The sequence below is a fragment of the Petaurus breviceps genome, unplaced genomic scaffold, assembly GCF_028583685.1.
Source record: "Petaurus breviceps papuanus isolate PSGF00001 unplaced genomic scaffold, PetGlider_PUasm1.0 81, whole genome shotgun sequence".
Lineage (NCBI taxonomy): Eukaryota > Metazoa > Chordata > Mammalia > Diprotodontia > Petauridae > Petaurus > Petaurus breviceps.
Window position 1 is genome coordinate 9,503,812 of NW_027186546.1, and position 22,159 is coordinate 9,525,970.

The following is a 22,159-nucleotide window of genomic DNA, read 5'->3' on the forward strand; positions in this document are numbered from 1 at the left end:
TGGTCTTGTGAGTGCCCTTGGGGAAAAAAATCATACTTTAGGTTATGTTATAACTGCTTGATATTTTAAGCATAAAATGTACCAAAGGTCTAGGCTATGATGCATCTGTGTCCAGCTGCGTCTTTGAAAACACCTTCTGTGTCCTTTTCTTTTAAATATGCCTTGTCAGAGGTTGTAGGATCCTGCAGTTAATTGTTAAGGGACCCTCATGTGTGGCAAGATCATATGCAGATTTTCTGGTCTTTGTGCAGGTATTTGCACATATGTACATAGTAATTATATGGAGAGGGAAGAGACTAAGAAAATTATACATATGAATGTGTATTTATATATGTATATATATGCCTTTACCTACAACTATATCTATATATGTCTCCATATCTATATCTCTTTTATGATCCTAATTTCATATTTATGTATGTTTACATATATGTGTATATACATCACATACATATGTGTTATGTATATGTATGTTACATGTATATGTGTGTATTTATTTCTTGGCTTTTTTCTGTCACAGTTACAAATATTAGCATATCTAAGAAGCCAGTTCTGTGTTCACATGAACAAGGTAGTTTAGTGGAAAGAATTCTTAGTTTGGAATGAAAGGAACTAGGTTTGATGCTAGTCTGCTTTTTTTTTTATCATCTTCACAGTCTTGGTCAAGTTAGTTCATTTCTCCAGATGTCAGGCTCATTTGTAAAATAAAGAGATTGTCAAAATTAGTTCTATAAAAACTCAAATAGAAATAGGGGCTACTAAGCCTAGTTCTAAGATGTAATTATATCTGTGTTTTGTTGTATTTTAATTTATTTTGTTAAATATTTTCCAATTATGTTTTAATTTGGCTATGTCTGTGCTTGGGAGTAGGTCCACAGGGTGTGTCTTTTGACATCTCTGGTGCAGACAGGATCTCTTAGTTTACTTCTGGTTCTATATCTATAAGCATATGACATTTTTGGTTGATAGTAAAGACAGGTTGCAATCCAAGTCACAATACATTGGACAGGTGGAATATTTTTTTATAACTGTGTATATAAGTTCTGCCTGGAAGCAGATACTTTCATAGAGATTGACTGAGATCCTACAGTAAGTTGACTTTCCATACACTTAACTGGTATCCTAGGTAATGATGGAGTAGCATGGAATGTGACGAATGGCATTGAAAAGATGGGCCAACACTTTTTTTTTTTGGTTTGATGAATTTGCTGTAGTTGGAAAGTGAGGAATTATAGACCTTCCATGGTATCATGGGATCATCTTTTTTTTTGACTGAAAAGGAATGTTCATATGTCACATGAAACTCCTTTTTGCAAGTTGCAGTGCCTATATCCTAATTTGTTGCCTTATTGAAAAAAAAAAAGAAAAAAAGGAACTCGATGAAAAGACCAGCTCCTGGTTCTCCCTAGGATAATTGTAATATTTTGACTCAATTAGATCGGGGAATTTAAAATTTCTTTCCTTTTCTTCAATGCTAATGCAGAGATTTTGTGCTTTTGTTCTACTAGACTTTATTTTTCAAACAGATGCTTTTAGGGGTATGTGAGATGATCCTGTCCTATAATTAGGAAAGGAATGTGTTTAATTTGTAAAAGATGCTCCATAAATGTGTGCCATCATTATTACATTAACAATCAATTATAAAATTCTCACTGGATACTCTGGCATTTAAAAAAAATTAGGCCTTTTTACCATACAGCTATAGGCTTAATTTGTCATAATTGGTCGAGGCAGAGGAAAAATGGGTTAAAACAATTGTTAAATAGGAAAAGTAAACCTCTACCAAAAAGTTTCATTAAAAAAAAATCTAATCAACCAAGTCCATCTTGGCAGATAAACATTCTGATGAAGTGAGAAGCTCAGGCAAACCTATAATTAATCCTGAATACAATGGTTTGATAAAGGCAGAGAAAACTTGGTGAGTTTGCTTACATTTCCCTACTAGGAGCTTTCCATCAAAAATCTTTTATCTGGCTTTGCAAATGCCACTTTGACATTATTTCCACAGAATAAATCAAATGCTTCAGCTACACATTGCCCTTGTTGGAGGAAAAAAGATGTTTTAGCTTCAGAAAAGACTTTTTGTTGTTGTTGTTGTCATTGCAGGCTCACTGACTCACAAAGCTCAGTGAATTATTTTAAAGGAGGAAAAAAAGGGAAGAAAGAAAAAAAAAACAGTGAGCCTGAGATTGTAGCAAGCTTTACAAATTGGCACAGCCTTATCAACAGCATTTCATGGTTTTCTGGAACTCTTTCAAAGGAGACTTCCCTTTGTATGGGAGGGCTTAAGCTTTATAATATTTAGAGCTGTATTTTAAAGTTTATGAAAATTGCTTTTTAGTTTCCAAGTCTCTTAAAGCATTGATACTGATGTTTACTTCTCATAAATTTTCCCTTTGGAAACATGACATGCTGTGATTTTTAGCTCTACATTTTATTTATCCTCTTCCTCCTCCCTTCTCTCCCTGCCTTAATTTACTGAGTTGTTGGTCAATTTATCATGAGATAGCACTTCTACTAATATTTTCCCCATTCCAGTTAGATTACAGCTACCTTTGGAGGTGTTCCATTTCCATGTCCTTCTTTAAATAAAAATGTGACCTGTGAACAAGCCTCAGTTTTGTACAATAGTTTTTATTCTCACCTACCAGAAGCAAAAGATTAGACATTATAATAGCATAAGTGGGTGGATTTTTAAGGTTTTCAAAGCAGTTTGTTCAGAACATCTCTTTGAGGTAGTTAATATAAGCATTATTTACCAGTTTCACAAATGGAGAAACTGAGACCCAGAAAGGTTAAATGACTGGAGGTGGGCTCAGAGCTAGTGAGGGCCAAATCAGGGATTTGAATGTAAGACTCTTAATTTAATTCCTTTTTCATTGTATTACACAAAAATTCCTTAATGTCTAGTTCTTTTTATTATTTTCTTTGAGGGTGAGACTGTTGCTTGTGTTTTATACAGTGCAAAGCATAATTTGATTTTTTAATATGCAGTACACAAATTCCATCATAAGACATATTACTGCAATGAAAGTTCTTTTTCTTTTTTTGAAGATTTCTAACACGCAGCTAATGATCTTTAATTTCAAATAAGTTACTATAAAATTCTAATTTATCCTAAGAATTTGGGCGGTCCCTTAGAATTCAAGGCTGTTGGATAAAAATTATGCGTGTTATATTTTTTTCTCCTTAAATATTGAAAGTCACATTTCTAAACATGCAAAGTTTATTCAAAACTAAGGTGTAATATTACTGGGTACCTAAATGCTGTGTGACTATATCTCTGAAAACTGCATCATGGAATGTAGTGGGAAAAGGATGAGATTTTCCTACTTTCCCAAATCAAAAGATTTGGTTTCCAATCTGGGATCTGCCTCTTACTACCTTTGTGAACATAACCCACTTCACGTCTCTGGGCCTTAATTTTTTCATCTGTAAAATTAAAAAGTTTGTATTCTATGATATTTAAAGCCCCTTGACACTAAAATTTTTTGATCAAGGAAGTATCTTTTCCTTACCTATGTTACTGACACTATGTTAAGTCTTACCCATCATCAGCTTGTGGTATGGTGGCAAGAACCACAAGCCTTGGTGCCAAAGGAGACCTGGGTTTGAATCCTGCTTCAGACCTTCCTAGTTGTTGTTTAACTATGTGGGTGTACCACTTGGACTTTCTGAGCCTCAGTTTCCTCATGTGTGAAATGGGTAGAAGATCAAATAAGATTATATATTGTAAAGAACTTTGAAAACCTTAACGTGCTATATAAGAATGTCAGTTGTGATTATGATTGAAACACTTCGGCAGATGGCAGGTTTGGAGACTTAAGAGTGTTAAACAGTATGCATACTAAGAAAGTATGAACAAGCTAGACAGTGCCTTAGAAATGGCAAAGTACCATAGTGGCTTAAAGAAAGAATGACTAAGAGTTGGGTTGAGAATCAAAAGAAAAAAACCCTCTTCCTGCTGCAATACCTTTTCTTGATAAGAAGGTGACTAGTGAGCCCAAAGTGCTATCTCTTTAAATGAGACTATTTGCTAAATATGGCATTAGGATGGATGTGTGTGCCACTGAGCAAACATTTTTTTAATTATGAGAGAAATTACTTACAGTTTTAATTACTTGGAAAGTGATTATATAAAAAGAGTTTCTTCCCCTCCCTTTTTGGGTTATGTGAATACTTTACAGAGCCCAGAAATGTATAGAAAATGTAGTCCCTAAAAACCTTCTAATTTCTGAAAACCTAAAGTCGTGCTTTTTTTTTTTCTTGGCTAAGAAACCATGTAAATGTATTTGAGTTGTGGTCAACTCAAAGATTGTTAGGAAGAAGTGAATCTCCAAAATTGCAAAAGCTCTGCCTATTCAAGTCTGAAGAAATGAAGAAAGATAAATATCCCAATACAGTTCAATAATAAATGAGTAGATAAATAAATTTTTTAAGAGTCCTTTATTATAATGCCCTGTGCTGGGGACACAAGTTAAAAATCAGGAATAGTACCTGCCCCCTAGGAGGCTGTGATCCCTTGAAGGAAGTGACAAATACAGAGAAATGTAAGACAAATTAAAGTTTGCAAAACATTTTACATAATTATCTCATTAGATCCTCACATCAATCCTCTTAGGACTGTATTGAAATACAAGTATTGAAATGATGAGTAAACTGAGACTAAGAGAGGGTAATGGCTTGCCAGAAATGGAATTCATGTCCAGGCTTCTTGTGACTCCAGCTCTTTCTACTATATGAGGCTGCAGAGGAGATGTCCTTAAAAATACTATGAAAAATTCGAGGAGAAAGAAATCACTTCTTACTAGGGAATTTTGGGAAGGCTTCATGGAAGTGGTAGCATATGACTTAGGACTTTAAAGGTCAGCCTATTTTCCATAATACTTGAAATTGACAACCAGGACTTTTGAGAAGGCTACTGGCATTGTTAAGTGCCAAGAGGTTAGGAACATGACTAGTGGGTATGGCTAAGTGCCATATTACAGAAATAATTTCTCATCAATTGCAGTGAATACTGCTCTTACTTTAACAAGTTTTCTGGTTTATAATTACCATGCACAATTTTTCAGCAAGTCCATATAGTTTAATTCTCTCTGGCAAAAAAAAAACAAAACGGGATCCTTGTGACCTTTTCCACTCACCCTGAAAATTCTGCCCTCTGATGAAGTTCCTTCCGGTCTTGCCTTTAGGCCCTTACAGTAACTCCTTTGGGGTAGGACAATGGGAATGTAGGTAAAACACCAAGGAAGATTGTAGCAATAAAAACAGCAATCTTCCCAAATTCCAAGAGAAACTCCTAGCTGCTATCAAACCATACTTTAAAAGCCTAGCATGAAAATCAGAAATCACTCAATTAGCTTGTTAAATATTTTGAGGCCCCAGAGAGACCCTACCCATTAGGAGGCGTCAGCCACAATGGAAGAATTTTAGCCATTTGATATTCATGAGACTAGGAAGGTTTAAGGAGAGCAGAGGACTAAATACTAGGCGTTTGGCTTTCTAATGTAAACACCATTATCATTTGGAAATCAATTAGCTCCTTGCACTGAGGGAATGAGGAGACTAAGACCTTTCTGAACTGCTATTGTGAGTCTGGGCTATTTGCTTTAATTAAAAGGAGACAGAGTGGATTATTGTCTCAAACAGAGGAGTTGGGAAGAGTCAGAAAATTACACTGTACTTCAGTGAACAACAAAGCCAAAGCAAGACACCCTGCTCTAAACCAAGCAAGTCTAGAGCAAATTAGCTTTTAAGCTGCGACTATGCTGAATAAAACAGCACTGAACAATTAGAAAAAATACAAAATCCTTGCCCTTCTTGGTAAGCACTAGACTAGATCTGAGGAGGGGTTACTATCCTTCTCCATATTGTAAAGATTTCTGCCAATGGTATTTTCTTTTCTCTGTCTTCTTGTTATAGATTTAGAATTTTATGGTAGAAGATATCCACACCTGCAAGGGGAAACATAATTCCATTTTAAAAGGTTGACTGGTTAGAGATATATGGTTTTGTTTACTATTGATGCTTTGGGGAAAAGTTTGTTAAGCTACCATCGTTTTTCTAACCGGAAAGTGCTTTTTTCTAACCAAGTGCCCTCTTGGTCTTAGTTAAGTCTTTTCAAACCTTGCCTCATTTGATAACCATGATTTCATGATCATACTTTAAAGAAAGTGTTATTATTAACCCCATTTTTTCAGATGAGGAAAATGAGACTCAGAGAAATGAGACATACCCAGAATTATACATGAAATCTCTTGAGGCAAGATTTAAATGTAGATCTTCTCGATTAGGTCAGCCCAGTGCCTCCCCTATTAAAACTAAGCAATCCTAAAGAGACTTATTTGACATACTAATGGCATTTTATTGTTATTTTTTCAATTATTGCAAATAAATTTTATTCGGTTGTAAAGAAAGTAGTCTTGCAGGTAATTAAAGGGAAACTGAAATGAGCTACTGTGTTTGCATTATGCTAATTTCAGATACCCAGTGAAATCTACAGCTCTGAAATAGTTTCTGGTTCTATACCAATAACCTGATTTGGGGGAGTTTGGGATAGTCTGCTATGTTAAAAAAAATGTTTTTTTTTTTAATTGCTGCTTTTTTTTTTTAACCACACATTTTGGAATATGGTCCTTACTCTTCCCTACCTAGTGAATCTTCTCTTGTATGAAAGATTAAGAAAATAACAATTAAGCAAAAAAACAAGTCACATTAGTGATGTCTGACAGTATATACAGCATCTATTTCTTTCCATCTTCTCCAGAGAGAGAAAGGCGGTACTTTTTCTCCTATCTTCTCAAGAGCAAAGCTTGGTTTTAATTTTATAGCACTTAGTGGTTTTATTGTTATTTTGGTTTACATTGTTATTATCATAGATGTTATTTTCCTGATTCTGCACATGTCATGTTGTATCATGTGAATCTTCCCATGTTTCTCTAAATTCCTTCAATTTTTTATTTTTTATGTCTTGATAATTTCCTGTTGCTTATTTGTTTAGTCAATTAATGGTCACTCATTTTTTAAAATCCATTCTTTGCTACCATAACAAGAACATTTTATTATATATACCAAGTATACTCTTTATTTAAAAATTATATCAATCATTCCTAGGGTTCAGACTGAAATCTCATCTCATTGTTATAATAATTATTAAGCACAAATATCTAATACAGTGACCATATCTGACAGTATAGTATCTAGATTCTTAAGACAAAGTTATCTCTGACAGGGTTTATCCCAGTTAGCTAATATGGAATAGTACCCAAAGTACTATATTAAAGTGAAGAATTAAACAGTGATGATGCTTAAGAAGGTGAAGTTAAGTTCACAGTATAATAGTTTTAGAGTTGGAAGGGTTCTTAGAGGTTATCCAGTCTAACTCTCAGTTTTAAAGGTGAATAAAATGGAGTCCCAGATATATTAAGTCACTTGCCCAAGTCACAGAGGTAACAAGTGTCAGAGGCAGAATTTGAACCCGGGTCTTTTAACTATCTAGAACTCTTTCCACTGTACCACTCTATTCCTGATCAAGCGCACAAGAAATTCATCCTGGAGAAACACAAGATAGATTTCTGCAGGCACTCAAGGACTGATTTTCAAAACTTGTTAAAGAGGGGAAGATTAAAAAAGGATGTAAAAATTCATATGGTATTTATATCCTCTACACATGGACACATCCCCCCCAAAAAAGAGTGATCATCAACCATGTACCTGCAATATGCTTGATGAAACATGAGAAGGGAACAGGCAGGTCTTTGTAAACTATTTTCTGTAACAGACCACATCTTCACGGTGTCCCAGCTGATAAAATAGGTATAGCAAGCATAACTGTTGTCTTCTTCATTTAAAAAAAGATCAAAATGCAGCCTTAAAGGCTTTTATCAAATAAGGCTCTCCTCCCACTTTTTAGTTATGTAAGGTGCTATTGGACATAACTTTGTTCAATGGTATGCTTATGATTAGTGTCAAGCAACACATCATATAGGCATTCTAACCTAACTTGCTAGCCAGTGCCATGGAGGCTGTCATGTATGAGGCCCCAGTACAAGAGTAATTCTTCAACAGTGGTAGAATTCTGTAGAATATGCTGATTGCATTAAGTTCTGCATTGTTATAGGGCCTTAAGAAGACCTACACTAATTTGAAAGATATTGGCCCAGCTATCCATATTTAAAAAAACAAAGTAGACGGAAAAATGCATATCGCCCAGATTATCACTGTGATGGGACAGCTAAACCCATTAAGTCAGTCCATTAGTATATATCACTAGGACTAGTACTACAGGTGGGATATAGATCTGGGCCCAGAACTAAACAGGAAGAGGATTTGGGGGAATGGTACCAAACTTCTTCCTTCTGTAAAAGTCTGCATTTTAATACAAGTATTCTCCCATTGATGCTATATGGCTGCAGATCATGTAAAATCATGATCTTAGAATAATCAAAATTGCACCTGACCCAAAGGAAAAGCGAAAGATTCATGGTGGGTGTAAGAATGCTATACCATAATTGCTAGCAATGTCTTGTGCTCCAGAAGTGTTGTGACATCATCATAAACACAGAACTAGAAAAGTATGTGAGCCGATCATGTATTGAGATAACTCTAGTGCTGGATTAGTATTTATGAAAGGTTGAAAGAACTAGAGTAAGGCCCTTAGGACGTTAGTTGGCTTTCCAATGTAAGAGATTTATGGAAAGACATTGTCAAACATTATATAGGATGTCCATGAAGGCATAGCTGGATCCCATTTTGCGTTAGTAGAGGGAATTCCCACATGGATAATATATTGGATCTGTTGAAATAATCTTGTAGATACTTATATTGTTAATGTTTCATAATAGTTATTACAATTTACTAGATAAAATGTACTTTGGAAGTTGAAGAATTTCTTTTCATAGTGGTTAATGAAGCTATCGGTTTGCTTTTGAAAGACCCTAGCAACTATATGCATAAATACACAAATACAATTTAGATATTCCCTTTCAGTTTTCTCTCTATGGTGTCAGTGCTCAAAATCATACTTACTTTCCCCTATTTAGGCTACTATCACAGCAAAACATCAAGACAAACTCTACACATACATGGACACGTTTGCATACTTAGTAACATGTGCATCCACATTATTCCCCCTTCCCTCCTCAAACTAAGAAGCCTTACAAGTGAAAATCCACCATTTCCCAGTACTGTTTTGCTTCAGTGCCAAAGCACAGAGAGTATGTCCAATCAGCAAACCCTGCCTAGGGAGCTCTGAAGTAATGGAGGCAGGCTGAGATTACCTTGGCTATGGATGATTGACTTTAGTTGGATTAAACTAAAATCATTTTCTTTTAGCATTTCTCTGTTTCTTAAACTATAAAATGGAAACTTTATGGCCCTTTGGGTGGACATAGGAGCCCCTCAAGCAATTTTTAGATGCCAATCTGGTGTGGTCAGCAAGCAGAAGATTTCTCATTCTTGACAGTGGTATGTTGCTCAGCTGGCTGGAGTTTTCTAAATCTGAAATAAATGTATTATGGTGAAGCTGCCTGTCATAGACTTTGTAAACCTATTGGAAAATAAATAACCAAAGGCATATGCTCATGCAATAAATCAAAGGGATTTTGAGGGGAGCCTCTAGCTAATCCAGGCCAGCATCAGAACCTTGAACATGTACCATATCTTCTGGCTGAATAAACTAGGGATGTGGAATGATTTTATATATCTCCTGAATCTGGAGAAATCAAAGAGGTTGTGTAGTATGCAAAGTAGTAGAATAGAAGTGCTAATTTGGGATAATCAGTATTTTAGAGTAACTGAGGCCTGCCTCTCTGAGATTATTTTATATCATGGCACTAGTATGCATACAAAATGCTAAATGATTCATCTTAATCAACTAGGAAGAATTATACCTTCTCCTAGTTGACATGTGTTTGGAGAATATGATTGTATTGAGGGGAGCTGGATATAGAGTGACCAGCTGTCCATTCCAGCCTCTAGTCAGAATTTTGTAATCCTGAGATGCTTGATAGGATTTAAAAGGGAATGTATTTATGCATCATGCAGTGACAGTTATAAACCAGGTTAACAACATATAATGGAAAAATACATGATGGTTTTAGCAAGGCTGTTATCTTTTGCCCTGCCTTAATCTTACCAAATGTTAGAAACAGTGAAGAAAATTTGTCAGTTTGATGCACCAAATATAAGGGTATGGGAGCATTTCCACCTGTGTTTGTCCAAGGCCTTCCATACAGACTTTTAATTCTCTATTGCAATTACATAATATCATCATTTCAATGGTTTACAAATTTTTCTTATTCATATTGGCTTAAGTATTTCCTAAAAACATCGCCTAAATTAAGAACTGTTTTTTTAATTGTTTTGTGTTTTTTTAATCAAAGACTGATTCTTTTAATTTTCTACTACTTTGTTTTAAAAATTCTCTCAACTATGGCTTAGCTAGCCAGCAACAATTAATTAGTTTCCACTGTACTCAGAGTCCAAATCTGGGAGCTGTGGGGGATTATAAAGAATGTGAAAGACCTGGTCACTGCTCTGGAGCAGCTTATAACCTAATGTGGCAATGAGGTCAGTTTGCACCTATCCAGAACCATGAAAATGTACAGAGAGTCAAAACAAAAGAGGCAAACCTGAAACAACTCCAACTGCACAGTTATGTGGCATATGAGTGTGGAGCCACAAGGTAGGGCAGAACAAAGAACAAGAAGGTGTGATTGCAAGCAGGTAGGGTTACTCTGGAAAGGCCCTAGAGAGTTCAAGGTAGGGAAAGGCATGGATTGTCAGAGAACAGTATGGTTTTGAGGGGAGGAGCAGTGAGAGGAGTGTGTCGATGTGTTGGGGGAAAGCACACTTAAAATGACTTGGATGCAGGACAAAGGGAATTATAATGAACATGTCCCTATCTATTTCCCCCGAACCTAGATGGTGCAGAGAACATGGGCCAGGATGCAATAGAAGATGGAGGCATCCTGAGAGTTTTCCTTAATATAGGCCTTTGGTGGCCATGATCACAATTTTCAGAAAGGGATAGATTGAGTTCTGTATAACTCAAATAATCTTCTCTTCTCCTTATGGTAGCTTGGATCCAGAATGTGTTGCTTTAATTAATCTGTTAGACACTAATTGGGGATTACAAATTTGACCTCAAAGCAGAGAAATAATTACTTATGTTAATGTTTAGCCTTTCTTAAAATTCTGTTGTACCCTTTGACCCTCCTTAAAAAAAATCAGTGCATTGTGATAAATCTGCTGCACAGCTGCTGATTTTAGATGAGCCTGTGCTAAAAATTTTAGAGGGACAAGAAAAGCTTATTGAGGTTGACATCTTAGGCTGCATTATTGCTGCTTCTTTTGCTTTACTACTTGTGTATTTCCTCTTAATCCCACACACAGCCAGACCCCTGCCCATTGCTCCTGCTGCTATTCCTCTAGGAAAACTGGACAAACAGAACCTTTCCCAGACTATAATCTGCCTCTAGAGAGTTAGAGAAGCCAGTGAGGGTATTGTTCTTTTGGCAACTGGGCTGCTCTTCAGTGTTCAGAAGCTTGGTGGGCGTCTGCTAACTTGTGGGATTCTGTGAAAGGGGAAGCTGTAGGTATTGTACCCCATGCCAAAGGTTAGTGCTTCCTAGGCACTGGGAAAGCTTGGCTAGGAAGAGCCCTGGGATTACTTCTGTTTGCAGTACTGTATGTAACCTTGACATGCAATCAGCAGAGTAAAATATTCATTATTGCCTGACTGTCTGCTGAAGACAATTTCAATTATTCTGGCATTTCAATGGATGAGGAAACCCTTTAGGCTGGCTCATGAGATTAGACTTAAAGGCTGTGTAAATTAAGAAAGTTACAATCAGTACATTATCTGGGAGGCAGCTGTGGAATATACCACAGTAGGCAAAGAGAGACAAATTGCTATATTCAGGTCAGGGTTTTGATATATCAATTTACAGGTTTAACATATACATTGGTGAAAGAATGATTTTTGCCTTTCTTAAATCACTTTTAACTGCCCATACTAGAAGTTTCTGGAACTCGTAACTGGAATAGTCAGTTCATTTTGCTGACGCTTTGTTTTTAAAGCCTAATTTCAGCCAGAAAAAATATTGCTTCGGATAGAGCATGGGAATTAATCTTTCTAAAAGTTATTCAAACATTATAATATATGGTTGTTAATCAGAAAATTCCATTAGCAGAAATATTAATAATGTCCTGTAAAGGCTTTTTCTTTAATGGGATGCATTTCACTTCTTTTCTATAGATGCATGCTGATATGATAATTACAAGTACATCTATATAATAAATATAGCTTGACCACGCCTTTCTGATGTGGTAAGTATGAAAATGAGAATAATTAATATAATAACACATTGCATTTATATAATGCCTTTCATCTCAAAGGGCCCCAAAGCTACTATACAAACTACTGTATAAATGAAAACTATTGGTAAATAAGTTTATTATATGACTAATATGTGTATGTACACTATCCCACCCCTAAAAACCTTATTTTTTCTTAAATGTGTTACATTTTGATTGCTTTATGCCTCAGTAAAGTTCTGTTCTGATGTCTTATCATGCCATAGAAATGACCTTCAGTTCTAACAGGAAATGTCAGTGGAGCACAAGCTTTCATAGGTCTCCCTGCAAAAGCTTTGCTCATATGGACACAGTGACAGATTTTGTCCAAGGAGCAGCTTAATTAAATTCAGAGATGCTCATCACTGGATTGGCCACAGAATTACGAAGATTTCCAAGTTACAGAGAGGTTATGATCTTAATTAGAAGAGGAAATACCCACACTTAACAAAGTTATAGATTGTCAGTGTATTGAAATATAAACTATATGGTAGTCATTTCAGAATCAGAGTCTAGAGGTTTTTCCATTATTTACCAGGTATCTTTTGTGTTCCTCTGACTTAGATCCCCTAAACTGAAACACCATTATAGTAGGCTCAAGGAATGTATTTAAATTATTTTTTTAAGAGATGAATATTATCTTTTCCTCCATGAATTTAAACTTTTTATACTGTTCAAGTTTTGTGGAAAACTGTGCTACTTTTAATGTGGAAATAGTAAAAATGCTTTGTTTGTCAAGACCAGGCCAAGATATGGACTCTGTTTCTGTTGTCTTAGGAGCAGACCCCATGCCTCAGTTGGAGAGACTAATTACCAAGTTAGCTATAGGATAGTGAAACTTTTGGTTCTTCTAGCAACTCTTGAAGACCATCAAGGTGTGTGGAAGACTTAAGAGCCTTCCTAACATCTCTCATGTAGGCCTCCTTATCTCTTCTGATGCTATCACCCCCTAGTACAGGCCTTCCCTCACACTGGGCTATTGCAATAATCTGCTGTTGTTTACCAGCCACAAGTTTCTCCCCTCTCCATTCCATCTTCTATTCAACTGTCAGAATGAGGACTGACCATATCTTCACTCCCCTCACCCCCTCAGCCCCACTTCTTACCCCCTCCAGCTGTTCATAACCTGCTTTACCCTACCTTTCCAGTCTTCTACCCATTTCCCCCATATTTTACAATTCAGCTATGTTAGCCTCCTTATGGTTGCATCTCCCAACTTCAGGAATTTTCGTTGACTGTCCCCCATGCATGGAATACTTATATTCATATCCATGTCTTGGTTTCCTTCAGGTCCCAGCTGAAATCCTGATTTCTTCAGGAAGCCTTTCCCACTTGTTCTTAATTTCTACTGCCTTCCCTCTGTTGATTATTTCCAATTTATCCCATGTGTATAGTTATTTGTGTGTTATTTCCCGCATTAGATGTGTTTCCTTTTTTTAAATTTTTAATTAATTTATTGACTTTTAGTTTGCAACATTCAGTTCCTCAGTCCCTTGAGTTTCAAGTTTTCTCCTGCTTCCTTTCCTCCCCCTTCCCCCCCAGGGCGGCATGCAATCAAATATAGGATCTACACCTTCAAATACATTCATATTAAACATTAGTCAAGTTGTAAAGAAGGATTATAACCAATGGAGTGAACAATGAGAAAGAAGAAATAAAACAAGAGAGAGAGAGAGCAGCAAGTCTTTGCTTCAATCTGCATTCAGACTCTGTAGTTCTTTCTCTGGATGTGGACAGCCCTTTCCATCCTGAGTCTTTTGGAGTTGTCTTATAACCTTGCATTGCTGAGAGGAGCCCAGTCTATCAAAGTTAGTCGTCACACATACATCATGTCTATAATTGTATACAAAGTTCTCCTAGTTATGCTCTCCTCACTCAGCATCAGTTTATATAAGCCTCTCCAGGTTATGAAGTCTGTCTGCTCCTCATTTCTTATAGCACAAAAGTATTCCATTATATTCATATACCACAGCTTGTTTAGTCATTCCCCAATTGATGGACATTAGACTGTAAGTTTCTTGAGAACAGGGACTATCTTTTTCTTTTCTTTGTATCCCCAGCTCTTACCACAGTATCTAGCACATAGAAAGTATTTAATACATGTTTATTGACTTGAATATTCATATGGAATAAATTTAATTATGCATGGTTCCCTATTAGAATGCTAGCTCATGAGAGTAGAATTAAAAAAAAAATGTATCCTTGTAGACCTGGAGACTAGGTGCATTCCCCCTAGCATTTAATGAATGTCTGGTGAATTAAATTGATGAAATCACAGGATATTGAAATAATATTTGGTGGTAGGTTGTTAAAATGGAAGATGTTTAATTTTTTTTCTCTAGCCTTTGCTTAAGGAGGGAGGCAGCTTGACATGGTAGATAGAGGGCTAGCCTTAGAGACATTAAGACTCAGATTCAAGTCCTGAGTACTGATAGTGTGACCTGGATCAGTTATTTAACCTTCTGATGCCCTAGGCAACTCACTAAGACTCTAAATGTAGAGAAGTTGCCAACCTGACCTCCATTTAATAGAGGAAGTTTTCTTACCTGAGAATTCTGTATCAGGTGTCTAATCCTGATGCTTACCTTTTGCTTTAAGATTGAGTTTTTACTTTTCACAAATGCTTAGTGAACAATTAATGACATTGAGCAGAGAACCACCTTTTTTCATTCACATTGCTTAATCTACAACAAGTAGGGCTGGGGGAACACTCTTTGAGAATATTGCCATTTATTAGGTGAAAAGTCACAGAGAAGATGGGCAAGTTAGGAGGTCTCTTCATTGTCAGTTTATTTTAGACTATTTTACAATTGCCAGGCAAGCATATGCATGATCTTGGGTGCTCATTTCTGAGATCAGGACATATTCAAATAATGATCATTCCATTCCTACCTCACAGTTTGATTGCAAGGAGAGTACTACTGCTTAACTGAGTTGCCATTATTATGACCTCTCCTTTCCCAGAAATATATTGGTTTAAATGATTCAGTAGTAATGCTTACATCAGGCTGTCCCTGTAGGCCTTTTCAGGAAGGTGTTTCTCAATCAATAACATGGAATTCAATTTTTCTTTCCCTTTCTTGTTTACAGACCCAAATTATCCACCAGGGACAGTTTCTTGTCTTTTACAATACCAAGAAAGTACCCTTCATTGCAAACACTGAAGTTTGACTTCAGATTTACAAAGTATATTGTGTTGACATATTTTCTCATGGGAACTGTTAGGCCAGTTCAGGCAAGTGTCTGTGCTTCTTAAATGGACAGTTTTGGGACTAAAGAATTGAAAAGAGACCTTCTCTCAGGATAATCTGGGAGACAACCATGAAAAGAAGAAAAGACTTGTTTTAAAAATTTCAGGTAGCTCAATAGCAGAGATCCTGCTTACTGAGTTTGACAACAGATAGATTGCAAAGCTGACCTAATCCAAATGTGCTTTTTGACTTGGATTGGCTTTACTGATCCAGTACAATTGTGATGGCTTCCTCCAATCTGGTTAATGTTCAGATGCACTATTTGAGTTTTAGACTAATTATGGGCAAATCACTGACATTTTTTCTATAATGTGAAGACTGGTGCCAGCAGTAACTCAGTGAGATTTAACATAAAAGCAAGATAAAACAATTAAAGTGGAAGAATATTTGATTAAGTGGTTCACTGATTTATAGTAGAGTAAATTGAAATTGAAAGGACAGTGAACTTTTTTATGGCAATCATATATTATGCTCATTATCAGAGACTCTGGGTCTTTTGTGCTTTTGTGATTAAAAAAAAATACCAGTTTAGGGATAGTAATCCTGGTAGTCATCATTCTTGTCTCCTGAGTTATGACTTCTTTTCTTTGCAAAGGTTAAATAAATCATATTCAAGTAAACTTATTGCAAAACACTCCATCTACATTTGAATGAACTAAAAAAGAAACAACAACAATGGTTGCATATGGTAAAAAAGACACAAACACTTTTGTTTTGGTGATAGGGCTTTAAATGCAGTTCGATCATCATGTATTTGGTATTTTTAAAATGGTAGCTATGACAACATCCCCTTAAGGGGTCTTGGGCCTGGTGTACGTGGAAGAGTATAACGCCTCGAGATTTGGTATCAGACACGGGGAAATTGTGAAACAGCTATGTTCCACATGCCTCCTCTTGTTTCATGGCTGGCTCATCTTCGAACTGAGTCTGTAACCTGGAGTTAAATTGCTCCAGTTGCCTGCCGTGAGCAGGTGCTTGCAGAGTACTCCTGTTCCCATCCTGGCATTTTCTTCATTTAAACCAAGATTGCTCCGGAAAAAAAAAAAAAAGCAGAGAAAGCATGTAGTTCACAAGCTAGGGTGTGGATGATGGCTGTGTCTACACAGGCAAAGATAATTTGGGGATCCAAACTGTCTATTAAGAGCAAAAAAACAAACAAAACAGTTTTTCTTTTCTTTTTTTGGCGGAGTAGAGGGTGAGGGGTGGGGTATGTTGTATGTGTAGGAGTGAGAACCCTGAATTATGTAGATTGGCTGTTTACACTGATTGCAAGATATCTGGTATACCAGGTTCTGCACTTTGTTATGGGAGTACAGATACCGAGCCAGAAAGGACATGGCAAATAAGGGATAAAGATATTGGCTGCTTTAAGGGACACATCCATTTTGCCAAGGACAAGCTTTCAGGGTCATCTCTTTGGTAGAGCATCTGTCTTGTAATTCATCACTCTTTAATCCAAATGTTCTTTTGTTATCACAGAATTTGTGTATGTTTATTTACTTGCAGAAATAACTCACGTTATTTAGAAGGGAAATGAGGATAGGTGTAAGCCATAGTTAGGATCTGAATTTTGTTTTGTTCCAATGAAGTTATAAAAAATGAGAGTCCCAGATACAGAGGTGACATTAATCTGTTCTGGAGGATTTTTTAACATATTCACAGGAAGCAGTTGGTGAAAGTAAAGTAGAAACACACTGGATTTTTTCCCTTTGAGTCAGGCACAGTGAGCAATGAAATCAACCCCACTTCTGTCCCTGTACTTTTGGCTGCCAAGTATCTTCACCATGGAATTGGGGGAGACTCGATGCCATCTGTTGTTCCTTTCAGAAACCTTTTCAATGCTGGGGCTCTGTGCTCTGTGACATTTCTTGTCCCTGGTACCTCTGCTTAGGACATCTGCTTGAAGGTCATTCAGCACAAAAGCTCTCATTCAGAGATGAGAGGCCAGAGAACAGTGGGACAGAGGTGTTGCAAATGGGGTGGAGGGTAGGGTCTGTGTATGGAGGGGTGGGGGAAGGTGCCGCATCCAAATCACTGAAAAGATTGATCTTCTCACAGATCCTACCCTTTCATAAACATGTATGCTATGTTATAAAATTCATGATCTTAAAAAAGATGATAAACCAGTTAATTTCAGGACTTAATATTTGAAATTGCCAAGACTGCTACATAGATTTCTAATAAATTTCTTAGTGGGATTTTGATTTAATTCATTTATTCCTTTACTTAGTAAATAGTTATTGAAGGCCTAGTATGATCTAGGTTCAGTGCTAGCCAGAAATGTAGCAGTTATGAAAGAGGCTGTCAGGGCTTTATGCTAGGGTGCTGAAATAGTGGATCAGGCAGTATGCATGGGCCTTTGGGTAACTGCCATCTCCTTTTCTCATCTGTTGATACAGCTGGTCTCAACCGACCCCTCAGGGCCCTGCTGCCACAGCACCCTTTTTGTGGGACCCACTTTTCCTACCAACATCCTATCCCCTCTGCATCCACTGTTGGATTTGTCCTCAATTCCCCTAACTACTTTTACCCCAGGTGAAAATATTCCTTGTTATAGCCCTGGTTCTCCCAGTGAGGAGATTCAGAACAAGAATTAAAAGATAATAAACTCATTCACAAGTTGCTTACAGTCTAGTGGGAAAGAGAAGATGTAGTTAAATCACTATAATAGAGTCATAGGATTTATTGCTCTAAGGGGACTTTAGAGGTCATCTAGTACAATCTCTTCATTTGACAGCTAAGGTGAAACAGAAGACCAGAACTGTGATAACTTGCTCAGCAAGGGGCCAGGCTGTGATTGTTCCAAATAATTTCAGAGGAAGAAGAGATCGCTTCCAGCTAGGGATCCACATCATGTAAAACTTCATGGAGGAGTTTATATTTGACTTTGGCCTTGAAAGGTTGGTAAGATTTTAACAAATAGGATCGGTGGATTTTTAACAACAACAAAAAATTTGCAGGTGGTAGTAGCAGGGCCAAAGCATCGGAGGCAGAGGGAACAAAACGGTGGAGGAAGGAAAGTTCAGGTATCTGTAAGTTGTACAGTTCATGTGAGTGCTAAAAGCCCATTGACTTATAAGGGAAATATATATGTTATCATCCCCCAATTAGTGTATGACTCCTTGGGAACAGGGACTGTCTTAATTTTCTCTGTTTCCCCAGTGCTTGGCTTATAGTGAGTATGTAAGAAATGCTTTATTATTTGTTCATTTATTCATGTACAGACTGTTCTTGCTTCATGTAAATTCTTTAGACTTTTATGGAAAGTGATTTTTAAAAAAGTTTAATATTTTATTTTTACCTAATTATATGTAAAACAATTTTTTACATTTGTATTTTAAATTTTTTGAGTTCTAAATTCTCTCCCTCCTGCCCAATTGAGAAGGCAAACAATTTGATATAGATTATATGTGAGCAGTCATGCAAAGCGTATTTCCATGTTAGTCATGTTGTAAAAGAAAACACAGACAAAAAGGCCCCAAGAAAAATAAAGTAAAGAAAAAGTATGTTTCAATCTGTGTTCAGACTCCACCAGTTCTTTTTTTAGAGATAGCATTTTTCATCTTAAGTCCTTCAGAATTGTCTTGGATCATTGTATTGCTGAGAATCACTGTCATTCACAATTGATCACCACACGGTATTGGTTCTACTCATCTCACTTTGCTTCAGTTCATGTAAGCCTTTCCAGTTTTTTCTTCCAATTTTTTGCCACCACTAAAAAAGCTGCTATTAATATTTTTGTACGTATATAGGTCCGTCTCCTTTTTGTTTTTTTATTATCACTTTGGGATAGGGACCTAGTAGTAGTATTGCTTTGTCAAAGGGTATGCAAAGTTTTTTTTAGCCCTTTGGGCATAGTAGAAAGTGATTTTTAAGTAATACAAATTTGTCCACTGAGGATGGGAAGGGGGTAAGGAGACAGGAAGAGAGCTGTATGGCCATGGAAGGAGGAGGCCAGCATACAGTTTAAGGACACTGTAGGGAGTAGGGACAGAGAATCAAGAGCAGGAGGAGGAACATGAAGCTAGCCAGGTGGAGGCCTGGCCAGAACCAAGATGAAGAAGGGGGAAGGAGAAGAGGCAGACACCTGGGGAGGCCAGACACAGACAGAGACAGGAGAGGCTAAATGGGGGTGGGGAGAGGCAAACATAGATGGGTTCCCAGAGCCCAGCAAAGGTCTCTTCTCTCCGCAGGGGTGGTCTCAAACCAAGCCCCCAATTAGGCAGCAGCAGTGGTGGTCTCTCTAGGCTTCCTTCCTCTCCTTCACTTGGAGGGTTTTTTGTTTGTTTTTGTTTTTTTAGGGTTTCCTGTAGTAAAGTTAATACAGGTGTTTTTTGGGGAATGCAGATTTCTAAATTTGCATAATGTGGATTTACATAAAATAAGAACTGTCTATATTAGGTTTTGAGGTCAAGGGCCTATGAAGCCAAATATTAAAGGATCATTGATGTGGATGTTGAAATAACTGAAAATGAGGTCAATTTCCTTCTTTTTAGGGTGATAGATTTATAGCTGGAAGAATCTTAGAGGTTATTTAATCTTTCCCCTCTCCCCACATTGTACAGATGAGGAAGTAATCCTAGAGAGTTTTAAGTGATTCACCAGCAGTTACATGGGTAACGATCTAGCAGAACCAGAATTTGAACACAAGTTTTCTGGCTGCACTTTACAGGTTCTTTCCTTTACACCTGGATGGCCCTGTATAACTAGTATCAGTTTTTATCTTTACCTTATACCTCTTTATCTTCAAGTGACTGAGAAAGTGACTTTTGGAAGGTTTAATTCAATTCAACAAAAATTTAAGTGTTTTCTGTGTACAAAAAATAATCATCTGAATTATATTCAAATTTAGGTTTAAGTAAAAGTTGAGCACCATCTAAATGCTAGTCAAGCTTCTCAGCTCTACTTTCATAATTCTCAAAGTGTGATCTAGCCATAGGGAGTGACCTACCAGCCTCTTTCATGGGGTCCAGAGATAGAAAAGAAAGTGAAGGCCAGATCTTGTGGTATCTAGTCTGACATCCCAAAGCCAGAATAGGGGAAAAAGAGAGGATGTGAAGGGACTGTTTACTGTGAGACTTAACTAGCTAGCTGCTTGAGAACACTGGTTATGCTCTGTTCCTCTGCCTTTTCACAGCCCCTTTTTCTTTCAGCAATACTTTTAACCTTTTTTCTGTTATTTTTGCCTCCACTGATTGAGGTTAAAAAAAAATTGCCACAGCAGGCATCCAGGAAACGTCACCAATTAGATTCCTTGACCAGTTTGTCTCAAGGTTTCATTATTTATGGAGAAAAACTAGTTTATGTGGCAGAGATCTTAGCTGTTATTATTCCTATCACAGAAAGCTAATTAGTGGAGAATTTGACATTTGGATTGACTTAAAAATAGAAATTCATTAGGTGAAGAGGTGAAAGGACATGTCAGGTATAGGGACCAACTTAAGACATTAAGAGGGCATTGCCCTGGGGAAGTTTGTTGCTTTTTGGTAACAAGCAGATAGGTTGGTAGTCCAGTCTTCTATTGTGCCAGTGTGAATTTATAAGTGTGAGGGAGACTCCTCTCAATTCTAGCAGATGTAAAAATTCTGAGGTGCTTCCAGAGGACAGCTATTTGAGGATCATATGCCTTATTAGTGGTAGTTTCACTAATAAATGTACCAAGGAATCCTTTCACCAGTGAATTTTTAAAAACCATCCATTCATCCTTCATACAACAAACATTTATTGAGCATTTTACTTGTATTGTATACCCAGCTAAGCACTGGAAAAGTACGAATTTAGATAAGACACTGTCCCTGCCATCACAGAACTTACAGTCTAGCAGAGAGATAAAGCAAAAACACACAGAACTATAATATATTATAACATGTGATAGGTATATTAGAGAGTTGCAAAACAAAGTGCTATGAGAAGTATCCAGAAAGTTCATTCCTGCCTCTATTTCACACAATGTTTATTGAATTGAATAAAATTATTCTGTCTATATATGTTAGAGGTCCTTAACTTGGGGTCTGTGGACCTGTAAGGGGTCTGTGGATAGATTTCAAGGGATCTGTAAATTTGAAAAAATATATTTTGATAATTGTATTATATTATAATTGCTTTTTGTTATAATTCTATGTATTTTATACATTCAAAAGCATTATTTTGATAAATTCATAGGCTTCACCACACTGCCAAAGGAGTCTATAACACAAAAAATGGTTAAGAAAGCCTCATGTAGATGATAAAGGAAAGTATTATGGTCCGGGCCTGACTTATGGTAGTCCAGAATTTCAGACTTGGGTTTGGAATAAAATGAGATATTCATGGGTCATCTAACGTTTAACAAAAGAAGATTTACTTACAAATAACATGGAAAGAATATTCAGCAAGCATACATCATTGATTCAGCTGGGCATAGCTCCATTGCTTCATTTGTCATGGTGATTTACCAGGTCAGAAGAGTGTATCAAATCTAAACAGCTCCACCTCCTTCTCAGTTTGACTTTTTATACTTTAGGCAACTAACAAACTATGTCACCTTTTAGAGAGAAACCAGCCTATGAAGC